Source organism: Heterocephalus glaber, unplaced genomic scaffold (assembly GCF_053883595.1).
Source record: "Heterocephalus glaber isolate CG9 unplaced genomic scaffold, H.glaber_assembly_v1.0 deba00001503, whole genome shotgun sequence".
Classification (NCBI taxonomy): Eukaryota; Metazoa; Chordata; class Mammalia; order Rodentia; family Bathyergidae; genus Heterocephalus; species Heterocephalus glaber.
The window spans coordinates 2461214-2473233 of NW_028258323.1; the positions used below are offsets into that span (position 1 = coordinate 2461214).

At 38.3% G+C, this 12020-nt stretch overlaps 1 pseudogene; it reads left to right on the forward strand.

The window, feature by feature from the left end:
- Positions 1–7768: 7768 nt before the first annotated feature.
- LOC101704692 (protein FAM13B pseudogene) lies at positions 7769–10518 on the forward strand (annotated as a pseudogene).
- Positions 10519–12020: the final 1502 nt, after the last annotated feature.

Below are 12020 nucleotides of genomic sequence, written 5' to 3' on the forward strand. Positions count from 1 at the left end.
TGCATAATCTTCCATGGGAAAAGGTATATCTGGGTTCCCATTTCCTGGACCACCATGGGATTACTTTGGGGGGCTAGAAATACCACAGGTCTGCCATTGGTTTATGGCAGCTTCTGATAATTTTTAGCATCGATTTAGCCTTCTGGGGGTCAGGAACTGGGTTAATTATGTGCATTGTCTTATTGAATCCTCACAGCAGCCCTGTGATGATGTTATTTCACATTATGTTGTTTAATGTTAGCATGAAGCCTGGGCAGGCTGGCAGGCAGCTTTTGTTTAGTAGGTTCTCAGGTGGTCAGAGGAGGGTTGAATTAGAAAATGTGATGACAAAGGAGGTAGTGGAATGGAGATGAGGGACACACACATACACACAAATACCAAAAATAAAGTTTTGGACAATTTTAATGTGCAAATCAAGTTTTTGCTGCTTTTACTGGCCTTTATCATCATTTTCAGCCAACATTATGACAACTTTAGATCTTAGAATTTTCTATGCTTGGCTTTTCTCATTCCAAAAGATGAATTAAATTGGCTCTCAGTTGTGAACTCATTTTGTCATCACAGGCAGATTCAGGTTCCAAGTGGAAGGTGTATCAAGTTCTTCTTGTTGGGAAGTGGTTCTCAAAATTAGTACATAGAAGAATATCTAGGGAGCAGCTTAAAATGCAGGTTCCTGGGCTCCACCAAAGTAAATTCTGACTTAATAGGCCAGTGGTTGTTTCCTGAAGTCTACATTTTTTGTTTTTTTTTTTTGGTACTGGGGATCAAACTCGGGACCTTGAGCTTGCAAGGCAGGTGGCAGAAGCACTGAGCTAAATCCCTGGCCCTAGGCCTTGTTTATTTTGGTTGCAGAGTCTCTCTTATCTTGATGAATGCAATGTTATGTTATTAACAACACATAAGCACTCATGATGGAATATTTTTCTGTACAGTACTTACAAGAACAAACTAACTGTAACTGAATACTTCAATGAGGATGAAGCCTGAGTAATCCTGCCATTGCCCCTTCAAACTAATAGCCTACACAGACTCATTCCAATCAAATATAGTACTTGTTGAAAAGTACAAGAAGTCAGTCTTACTGAGTGTGCAAAGAATAACTACACAACTTTTCATCTATAAAAGCATCCTTTCCCTATTGTCTCAAATCTGATTATAAACCAATGCTTCCCTTTCTTCTTCCTTATGGATTATGAACCCTTCAAATGTCAGAAAGGGAAATGGCATCCATGGATTCCATGATTCTTAAATTCACAGCTGCTATGTTTTCCATGGGAAAATAGAAAATAACATGGCATCTAAAAAGGCGAAAAATAATAAAAATTGTTCAACTTTTTCTCCCATTGTTCAAATTTCTTAAGAAGGCAATCTTTAAACTTGGCCTGTTATCTTTCCCATAAACTTCTAATTCTGACTATTTGCTAGTATAGGAAAAATTATTCTCTTTCTGTGTGTACTGGAGTAGCATAGTGTTTCTCACCTGCCTATCATGACCTATAAGTGGCTCATAAAAACAATTTAATGGATGAAGCCATAATAACAAGTATTTAAAAAGAGACATTCTAGAAATTACTAAAGTGTGTCACATATAGTAAGTGCGTTGTGTTTCATGAATATTATTTCTAATACACACACAGAGTTAATTTTTTTTCTTAAATTCTTTTATTGGTACATTTTAGGTATACAATACATTTACGTTTATCTTTGGGTGCTTGTACCTGTATATGATGTATCTTAATTCTCATCAAAGTAGTTATGTTCCATAAGGGTGCCTTGAACACAGAATTAGTGAATACTGAATTATTCATTGCTTCTAGAGTAAACACAACATTAGATTCCTGCAGGCTCTGGTTATATCATTTCCATCAACTTACCAACATATAACCTTGTTTTATGTGTTTTTGCTTGAATACACCTTATTTAGTATACAAAGATACAGTTGAATCATTGACATTGGATTCACATCAACCCAACTATAACTTATGCCTGAATGGAACTTATTTAGCACATCTGTTTCTCCATGAGGCTTATCACAGCCCTCTTGTGCCTTGGATCACTAAACAGCCTTCTGCTTGGGGACTCTTTCAGACAGGGGACTCACCAAGAAAAAGGCCCCAAATAGATAAAAGTGGCACTTAATAGGCTGTAAAAAGGGCACATGCTCACCGTCAGAGAACTGAAACAAACAGGCCAAGTGTTACCTTGTTGAGCTCCGTTGGGAAGGTCTGTGTAAGACAGCTCAAGTTCCTTGCAGCCCTGTGCATGGGTATGTTTTTGACTAATCACAAAATCTCTGAAAGAATTTTGGGGTTCCAAGAAAATGTTAGCAAATAGACAAATTAGCAAATATGGACTCTGTGGATAATAAAGATTACCTATATGAATAAATGTCTATAGACATTAGATATAAAATGGATTTCTTACTGTGGTTTGTGATTTAAAAGGAAGCTGGAAAAACACTATGTTTTTATCTGATTTTTCTAAGACATTTCCTTTGTCTAAAATTCAGTATGCATGAAAGTCTCTCTGTCGCTCTCTCTTTCTCTCTTTGTGTGTGATAATAATAAACTCACCCTTCCTTTCTCTCTCTCTCTCTTTCTTTCTTTTTGCAGTACCGGGGATCGCACTTAGGACCTTGTACTTGCCAGGCAGGCACGATGCCACTGAGCTGACCCCTGGCCCCTCACTGTTTCTTAATCTTGGAAAAAATGTTGTACTTGCTGTGGGAACTCTGATTTCACATTTGTGTTTAGATTGCCAGTTGGAAATCAGATTAATTAATTTATTTAAATGTCTTGCCTATTAAATCTATTGGATGCACAGTTTGCCGTAGTTAAAAGTAGAATGATCAATGGTTTTTAGTGAATATATGCAGTAATGCTTATAAATAGATAATGTATAAATGCAATAAAAGATATACAAGCTAAGTGAAGTCTGCTATACAATAGATAACCTGCAGAGATGCCCCTGATGATTGGTAGAATGAAGTTTCCTTAAAAGCAAGGGCAAGATACTTTTTTGACTTGGACCTGCATCCTTTATGGAAACTCGCACAATTTCCCCCCCATACATTTGCTGACTAAATAAGGTTGCAAGTGGTGTAACTGGGCCTGGAAGAGTTCTACCACAGCCTGGAGCAGCTGCCCAGACTCTGAGGAAGCTTTGTGGTGGCACCATTATCTAAACATTCCACAGCCTAGTACAGGGATGGCAGACCTTTTAGAGACCGAGCACCCAAACTGCAACCCAAAACCTACTTATTTATCACAAAGTGCCAACACTGCAATTAAACCTGAATATTGAGCTTCTATTTCAGAAAAAATCCATACATTAGCCTCTTTTGCCTTAAAAGAAAAACAATATGCATGCCATAGGTTCGCCACCATGGGCTTAGTCTCTGCTTGCTTTTGTCTTTGACTTGATCTGTGAGGCAGTGTGGTAGGAGAGCTGGGGAGTCCCCGCAGCCCAGTGAGACCAAATGATGCCTGTACTGATGGACCGAGGCCAACTTATGTGTGTAATGCTGCATGGCTTCAGATATCTGATTGTCTTTCCTGCAGAGAAAAGTCACACAATGATCTCCTGGAAAGCAGCCTCATTTCTGCTGATATCTTAGGCCACCAGATTTAATACAAATCAGAATGCCCAGTTACATTAGAGTGATTTCTAATTGCTTGCACATATGTACATTGAGATAAAAGAAAAATATTCCTCAGATCATGACTTTTACTCAAGTAAGAGTTGTTTGTCTAAAATAAATTTAAAATACTAAATTACATAACCATTTCTTTATATTTCCCTGATGATTTGGCTCTCCTTTGTTACTTATTTTGTGGAATTCACCTATAAAATGTCTTGCTGTGATAGTCTATGTTTCATCTGCATTGTAACATAACTTATGCAGTGGCACAACCCATTCCTCTCTTTCTTTTCTTGTCTATCATGTAGGCATTAATGAAAAAATAAACATGCAACATTTGCATTATAAGCCAGTACACAGAACATGGATTGGCATAAAGTAAACAACTCTAAGGATGGCTCTTCAAATTTGGCTTGTTGAAGCACATGCTATGTTTCATGCCATAACTTGCTGTACTGTTCTTCAGGATTATGTCTCCTGATAACTGACTTTTAAAAATATATTCCCTGACAAGAGCATTGTTGCCAATGTTATTTCCTTTGTCCTCCTCACAACACTTGATAGTTCTATTTGTTCCCATTCTGGAAGGGTGTGTAAAACATTGATTTGAAAGAATCAAATCCTTCAAGAAATGAAATTGTTTCATAATATGGTCATGACAAGTGCTGTAATCATTACCCATTTCAAGTCAGATTTCCTTTTCATGGGTGATGCTTTCTTAATTTAAGATAAGGCCTGATAAAGTGTTAATTGTTCTATAATTCTTTGCACTCAACACCACCTTAAGATTAAAATATTTCAACAAAACTCTGATCTTTCAATTTGTACAGTTCTATTGTTAGAGATATTAATAATCACAATCAAGCAACAAACAGCTTCACTCAGTGTATTATTTTAAAAAAATCAACAAAAGTTTTGGGAGACCTCTTCATAATTGAGTTGTGGCTTAAGTGCTTCAGGTAAACTGAGGTTTCTCTCAAATGCCTTTGTTCATGAGAGCCAATGGGATTCTGAATACAAGAAAACTGAAGGCCTGAATGTCAACAAAATCACAAAAATATTTTAATAGCTCAGTTGGAAAAGTATTAATGCTCAACTAGGAGAACTATTTAATAGTGATGACTTCAATGTCAACAGAAAGAACATTAGATGCTGTTTGGACAGCATTCTTCATGCTTTGTCTTAACTTTGGATGAACATTGTCTACAGTTTCATGCAAATATCCACCAACATTTGCACGCTGATTATCACTACCAGAAGTTTATTTTCCCCATGATTCTAACTCATCAAAAGAATCTGCAAAATTTGTTTTTATCTCTCAGCCCTTACCTGGAAGAGATTTCATTCACACAGCCTCCTACATAGCTCTTTTTCATAAGAAAAATATTGCACAAGTAAAAGGACCATAAATTCCACCCTATAATTACTAACATCTTTAGCTATGTCATGAAAAGCTAAGGCTTCACATCTTCCATAGCCCCATGACAGTAAACAGAACTATTATTTTTTAATAACGTTTCATCCTGGCACTTGATAATTTGGTTGTAATTTTGGAATCAGAAAATACTTCCAGTAGTGACACATTCAAATAGTTATTTGAGCTAAAAAGACTGATGTTATCCAGTGTGGACCTTTGCTGTAATCTGAAAATCCCTATGCCTTTATATGTGGAGGCCTCATGCCCAGGTCAACAGCTTCAAGGGACAGGAGGCACTTAGGTCATAAGCACTCTGACCTCAATGGGATCAGTGCCCCAAAAAACCTGACCCCCTCCTTCTATCACTGAGGACACAGCAAGAAGATGCCATCTGTGAGGAAGCATCCCCCACATGACATTGAATCTGCTTGTGTTTGCCCTTGATCTGCTAAGCTACTAGAACTGTAAGAACTAGCTTTCTGCTGTTCATCAGTCACCCAGTTTACGGTGTTTATTACAGCAGCCTGAGTGGACAAAAATAAGGTCACAATTTCTGCTGTGATTATTTTATCTTCCTCATTTAAATTGCTCTTTAAAATTTACTATTTTATCATATTTTGATATTGAGGAGTCTACGGCCATACCACCCTGAATGCGCCCGATCTTGTCTGATACTGAGGAAATAATATTTTTAATGTTTAGTTATATTCTATTTTATATCTAAATTCTGACCATTTTTTACAATGAATAAACAATTAGGTTTGGAAAAGAGTTTCCAAAGGACTTTTCTCTTATTTAATAAATGTCCACTGCTCAGAGAATGTATCACAAAATTTACACATATGTCTGTGCACTTTGGGGTGCAAATATACACAAATCAGAATAAAGAGCAACCATTGCTAGAATTGAAAAGGTTGAATTTGATAATCTCACAGTTGGGATAGTGTGTCCCTCGCAAGTTGAACTCATAGCTAATCATAAACAGGTGCTAAACTGCTGGAAGAGTCACAAACTTGTAAACTATCAGTAAATTGAACTCTATATCTTATGTATAAAAGGTGAGCTTCCCCTTTGCCTACACAGTAGTCCTGGACTTGTAAGGAATAGCAACACCTTGATTCATGAATACCTGTTTGCATACAATTCGGTTTGCAAACAAGTGTTCTGAAAAATTTTGCTTTCGTTCCCTAATGACACATAGGTGACAAACGCAGTCAGGGCCATCTTCCCCATACAAACAGCCATCTTCCTCAAAATTGTAAAACAAATTAAGTTTGAAACCAGGCATGTTCCAATCAGTATTTTGGGAGCCTGGGATTCAGGGGTTGGCAGATTCAGAAGACTGATGTGATTGGTTGGGCTTTCAGACATGTGTGTTGGTCACTGGAGTGAGGCACTTTCTGATTGGTCATTTTCTAGGAGCTTAGGCTGTTGTGATTGGCTAACTTTTAGAAGCTTGGAATCTGGAAACTTTCAGAAAAAGTGACTAGCCTGAGGCTGTCATTGATTTACAGATTTTTAGAACTTGGGCACTGATCCGATATCACTGATTAATGGTAGTAGTTACTTTGAGACAGAGCAGAAGCCCCTGACTTTCCCTCTTTTATTCTTATGATGGCCAGAGTAGGCCATGATTTGGCCACAGGCTATCACACCCCTCCCTTTGTCTTTCTTGCTTCCTACTCTGTCCCTTCCCCAGCATGGACTGGGAAAATTCACCTTAGTGTCCTCCTGGTTATTTAGTGGCTGCTGTCCTGGCCAGTCCAATAGGAAGTGCAGCTGGCTGTCAGCTGCAGTGCCCCTCCCCCACTCTGCATGCTAAAGAAATTGCAAAGAAAGCTCCTGCCATGTGGCAGAGATCAGGGAGGGATCCAGGCCCATTATTAACATCCCCAAACTCCCCAAACCCCAATGCACTGTGATGAATACAACCAGCCCTCCTGAAGATTCCCATTTTGGTCCTGCCATTTTTCACCTAGACATGACAGTTGTCAGTCAAACAGCTCCTCTCCCCAACATTTCCTTAATCCAAGGCCACACAGCTGTGGCTGTCCTAGATGCCTTGCAACCATTTGTGCCAATCATAGGCCTGCACTTAAACCAATCAGCAGGCCTGAATTTGAACCAATGATAGGCCTGCACTTGGATCAATCAGAGGCCTACAGCTGCTGTATAAGCAGCACTTCCCCCATACTGCTCCAGTTAGTGTAGGAGGACTTTTTCTGATGCCATACAGGTCCTGTTCCCATAAAGCTGTGCTCTTGTGGACCTTAAATGTGCTCATGATGTATTTCTCAGGTAGTGTGGGCTTGGAAGGTCATGTAAAGGACAGAAGTCACTTTAAAAGAAAAAGGAAGGAACTCTATGATTGTTAGCCCTGAAGAACCCCAAAGACCAGCAATTGGCAGAGTCTACTGACAGCATTCACAGAGAGCAAGAATCGGCAGTGTCAACCAATGTCATCCACCATTAACTAGAGGCAGACAGAGCTGCACTTTGCTGATTGATGATTTCTCTCTGAACTTAGTAAAAGAACCCTCAACTGGAAACATTACAGGGGCCATCTCTGCAACAGCTGCTTTTTCCTAGAGTAAGTTCTGGAGAGAAACTTCTTCACAACACCATCATCAGGTCTGAAAATCATCATCAGGTGGCTGAGTGAAGATGCCACAGATAAAGGGTTTTACAGACACCTGGCACCTGACCATCAAAATTAACTGCTGAAGTACTGATTGAGTTCTGCATTTCTTCAATGAGGAACTACAGGCTGATCTTCTGCCATAATCTCAAACAACCATAAATGACAAGAATGCTTGCTCAGTGAGGGTAGCTGGTGCAGAAGCCATTTTTTAAACTTAGGTGTTTAAGTACTCAAAGAAAAGACAGCTTTGATTTCTGGCTGAAAAAAAGATATGAGGAAGAGCTCCTCCCCTTCCTTGAGTAACTGCAACTCCATTCTTGCTAACAAAATATTTGTAATTCCACTTGATGAGTTGCAGCAGGGAGGACATCCAGACAATGAGGTTCTATTCATAGTCCACCATGTTGTGGACCATATTGAGGAACATGGCCATCTGGAGCAACAAGGACTGTTTCAAGTCAGTGGAAATGCTGAGACAGTAGTGTGGCTTCAGCAGAGATATGACAGTGGAGAAGAGGTGGATTTGGTTAAGGAAGCAGATATTCCTTCAGCTATTAGTGTCCTTAGGTTTTTCCTTCAAGAACTTCCTGAACCTATTATTCCTGGCAGTTGGCATATTCTCTTGATACATCTTTCTCAAGATTATAATAATGAAGATGAATTTGGAAGAAAGTTGAGGTTCCTCTTGCAACAGCTTCCACCTGTTAATTACAGCTTGTTAAAGTTTCTGTGTAGATTTTTAGCCAATGTAGCATCACATCATGAAGAAATTTGGTCTGCAAATTCTTTGGCTGCTGTCTTTGGTCCAGATGTCTTCCACATTTACACAGATGTGGAAGATATGAAAGAATAAGAAACAGTGAGCAGAATAATGGCAGGACTTCTGGAAAATTACTATGAATTCTTTGAGAATGAAAAGGAAGATTTTTCATCAAATGATTTGAGCTCAATTTCTGAACAGGTTAATGACCTTTCTGAGGAAGAAGAAGATGAAAAACTGGAACATATAGAAGAACTTCCAGAAGAGGGTGCAGAAAAATCAAATGACATGCCAGAGGTGGTGCAATTAAGGATAACTGAAAACATCCTGGAATCAAATAGTGGTATAGCATCAACAAGTGTTGATATTGCTGATGGTATTATTAATGCCAGTGAGAGCAACAAGGAATGTTCAGAACCTGTGGCTGGTGCTAATTTAGACAATGAAGTAATGCAGCAAGATATTGTATTTGAGGATGAAGAAAATCAGTCTGCACATGTACTATTAGAGCCATGCAGTGACCACAGGGATGCTGAAGATGGCTGTCCTGAGAGTAAAGAATATTTGGTATTTGAGAGTGATAAATTGTTGCATTTGTTTCTGGAATCTAGTAGCAAGATATGTGGCTTGGGAATGCCAACACTGAATCAGAAGAGCTAAGACGTCAAAGTGTTGGTGTTCAAGGGGAAGCAGCCTGTATCCAAATTCCACATTTAGATCTGAAGAATGCTTCTGCTGGTGATAGATGGGAAGAGCCGTTTCCTGCATTTAAGTCTTGGCAGAAAGACTCTGAGTCTGGAGAAGCTTAGCTGTCTCCACAAGCTGGAAGAATGAATCATCATCCCCTGGAAGAGGACTGTCCTCCAGTATTATCACATCGAAGTTTAGATTTTTGGACAAAGCCAGCATTTTTTACATGATCCAGAAATGCTGAATTCCTCATCTAAAGCACTTTCATAGGCAAGGATTCGAAGATCATCCTGTAGTTCAAAAGATGAAAAAAGAGAAGGCAGAACACCTTATCAGTTGGTCAATAAACTTCAGAAAAAGATCAATTTGAGGAGCAGTTTGAAAGGGAAAAGAATAGCAAGCCCTCCTACAGTGATATCACAGCCAACCCAAAGGTCCTAAAATGGATGACAGAGCTTACCAAACTGCAGAAGCAAATTAAAGATGCAAAACCCAAAAGCTCTGATGGAGAGTTTGTACCTCAGACCTGTCCATGGAGTAACCTTCTTCCAAAGTTTTGGCTCTTCTCTAGACCATGAAGGTGAAGCAAGTGAGGATGAATCCAGAACCTTTCAGAAGGAGAAAAAACCATCTAAAGAAGCAACCCTTGAATTTATTTTGAAAAAACTGAAGGAAAAACGTGTTGAGAAATGTCTTCCAGAAGATATCAAGAAAAATGACAAAAGATCATTTGGTAGAAGAGAAAACTCTCCAGAAAAGTCTTCTTTACTATAAAAATCAACATGGAAGGCCAGGATCTCCCACCACCAGAGGAAGAGGTCAGATGTTACAGCCAATCATAGAAGGAGAAACTGCACATTTTTTTGAAGAAATCAAGGAAAAAGAAGATGGTATTAGTCTGTCCTCTGAATTAAATGATATCTTGAAAACACAGTCTTCATTGGAAAACTCAGAATCTGATATTGAAGAGAATAAAAACTGGCTCTGGATCTCCGATTGTCAAGTACTCGAGCAGCTTCTATGTCTGAATTACTGGAACAACTTTGGAAAGCTAGAGCTGAAATAAAGAAACTACGTAAAACATTATGGGAATTTGAAGAAGCATTTTATCAACAAAATGGAAGGAATGCCCAGAAAGAGGATTGTGTTCCAGTGCTTGAGGGATATGAGAGTACAAGAAAATTAAAGCTAAGCTTAGGCTTCTTGAAGTTCTTATCAGTAAATAAGATTCTCAAAATCCATATAAAATATGCTCCTTGAAAATTCACATCATAAAATCAGTTGTATTATGTGACGTTATCAAAAAAAAAAAAAAAAAAAAGAACCCTCAACTGCTTATTGGTAACAACTTGTTCCATTTGGGACATTAGCCAAAAAAACAAAAAAAAAAACCCCCAAAAGCCAACAAACAAAAAAACAAAACATGATTTTATCAGAGATTAGTAATTTACTTATAATGTTGAATAAAGTAATGTCAAAAATTTAAGGTACTATTTAAAAATTATTGCTTTGCCAGCAATCCTAGGAAAATTTATGACAAGTAAAAGATGAATTTGGTGAGTTTATTAGTGCAGATTCTCTGGGGGAAAAGAACCAATAGGATGTGTGTGGACATCTCAAGAGGTTTATTTAAGGATTGCTTCACTTCATCTTTGAGCCTGGCAAGTCTAATATCTGTAAGTGACAGGCAGACTGGGTAGCCAGGGCAGAAGAACTAGTGGTGCAAGTCTGAGGCTGTGTGTTGGAGAATTCCTCCCTGCCTTGGAGGGCAGTCCTGTGTCCTAGTCAGGCCTTCAACTGGCTGCATAAGGCCACCTCCAGTATGGAGGACAGCCTGCTTTACTCAGAGTCCATATATTTAAATGTTAATCTTTCCCCTAATTGACACTGGTCTGCTTTATAAATCACATTGGCTTTAATCTGATATTGTGTAATTGAATTGAATGCCTTTTAAACAAATTTCCACCACTCAAAAATGTCCAGCAGGGATGTTGTAAATCTGGCTAGATGGAGATCTCCTACCCAAATGTTTCCTGCTGGTTTGTAAACCAGTATTGTGCCAATTTAAAATAATTTGAATTATTCTTTCTCCAGCTGTGCTGCTATTGCTATTCTTGCCTTGGTTTTGACATTTGGCTCAGCTACTATTTATCCATATTTAAGGAAACAAGAAGGCAATAGTTTAAAGTCATGGTAATAAAATAGCCACCAGGTTAAGAGTTCAAATCCAAACATTTTCTTAAAAAATAGAATCCAATTCTAAGCAAAGGTTTTTAGATAATGAATTTAGTTACTAAATTGATGAAGCTTTCTGAACCCAGATCTTCAATTTTAATTACTTGCATGGTTTTCACAATATACTGGGGTTTATGTTTTCTTTTGGGGATCCCTGATTCAAGCCTTAGTTTTGACCTCTCAATTTTTAGGATTTGAGATGGGTCTGGCAGAAAATAAGTTATTTCTTTTTTCTCCCCAAGAGCTTTATTGAAGTATGGATGAACACAACAAATTGCCCACAGTTAAAATGTATACTTTATCAAGTTTGACATAGGTATTCACTCATGAAGCCATCACCACAATGAAGTCAATGAAAACTATCCTCAGAAGTTTTCTTATGGTTCTTTATAATTAATTCTTTCCTCCTACCCTTTCCCCTTGGACCCACCCAAAGCCTGGTCTATTTTCTGTCATTGTAACTTAGTATGTGTGGGAGGCAGAATTTTAAACAGTCCCTGAATGACCCTCAGCCTTATATAATCTCTTTCTCTTTGAGTATGAGTGGCATAAATGTGAGAAGCTATCATTTCTGTGGTTATGTCCCATTATGTGACAAGAAAAATTTGGAAGATGTAATTAAGTTTACTACTCAGTT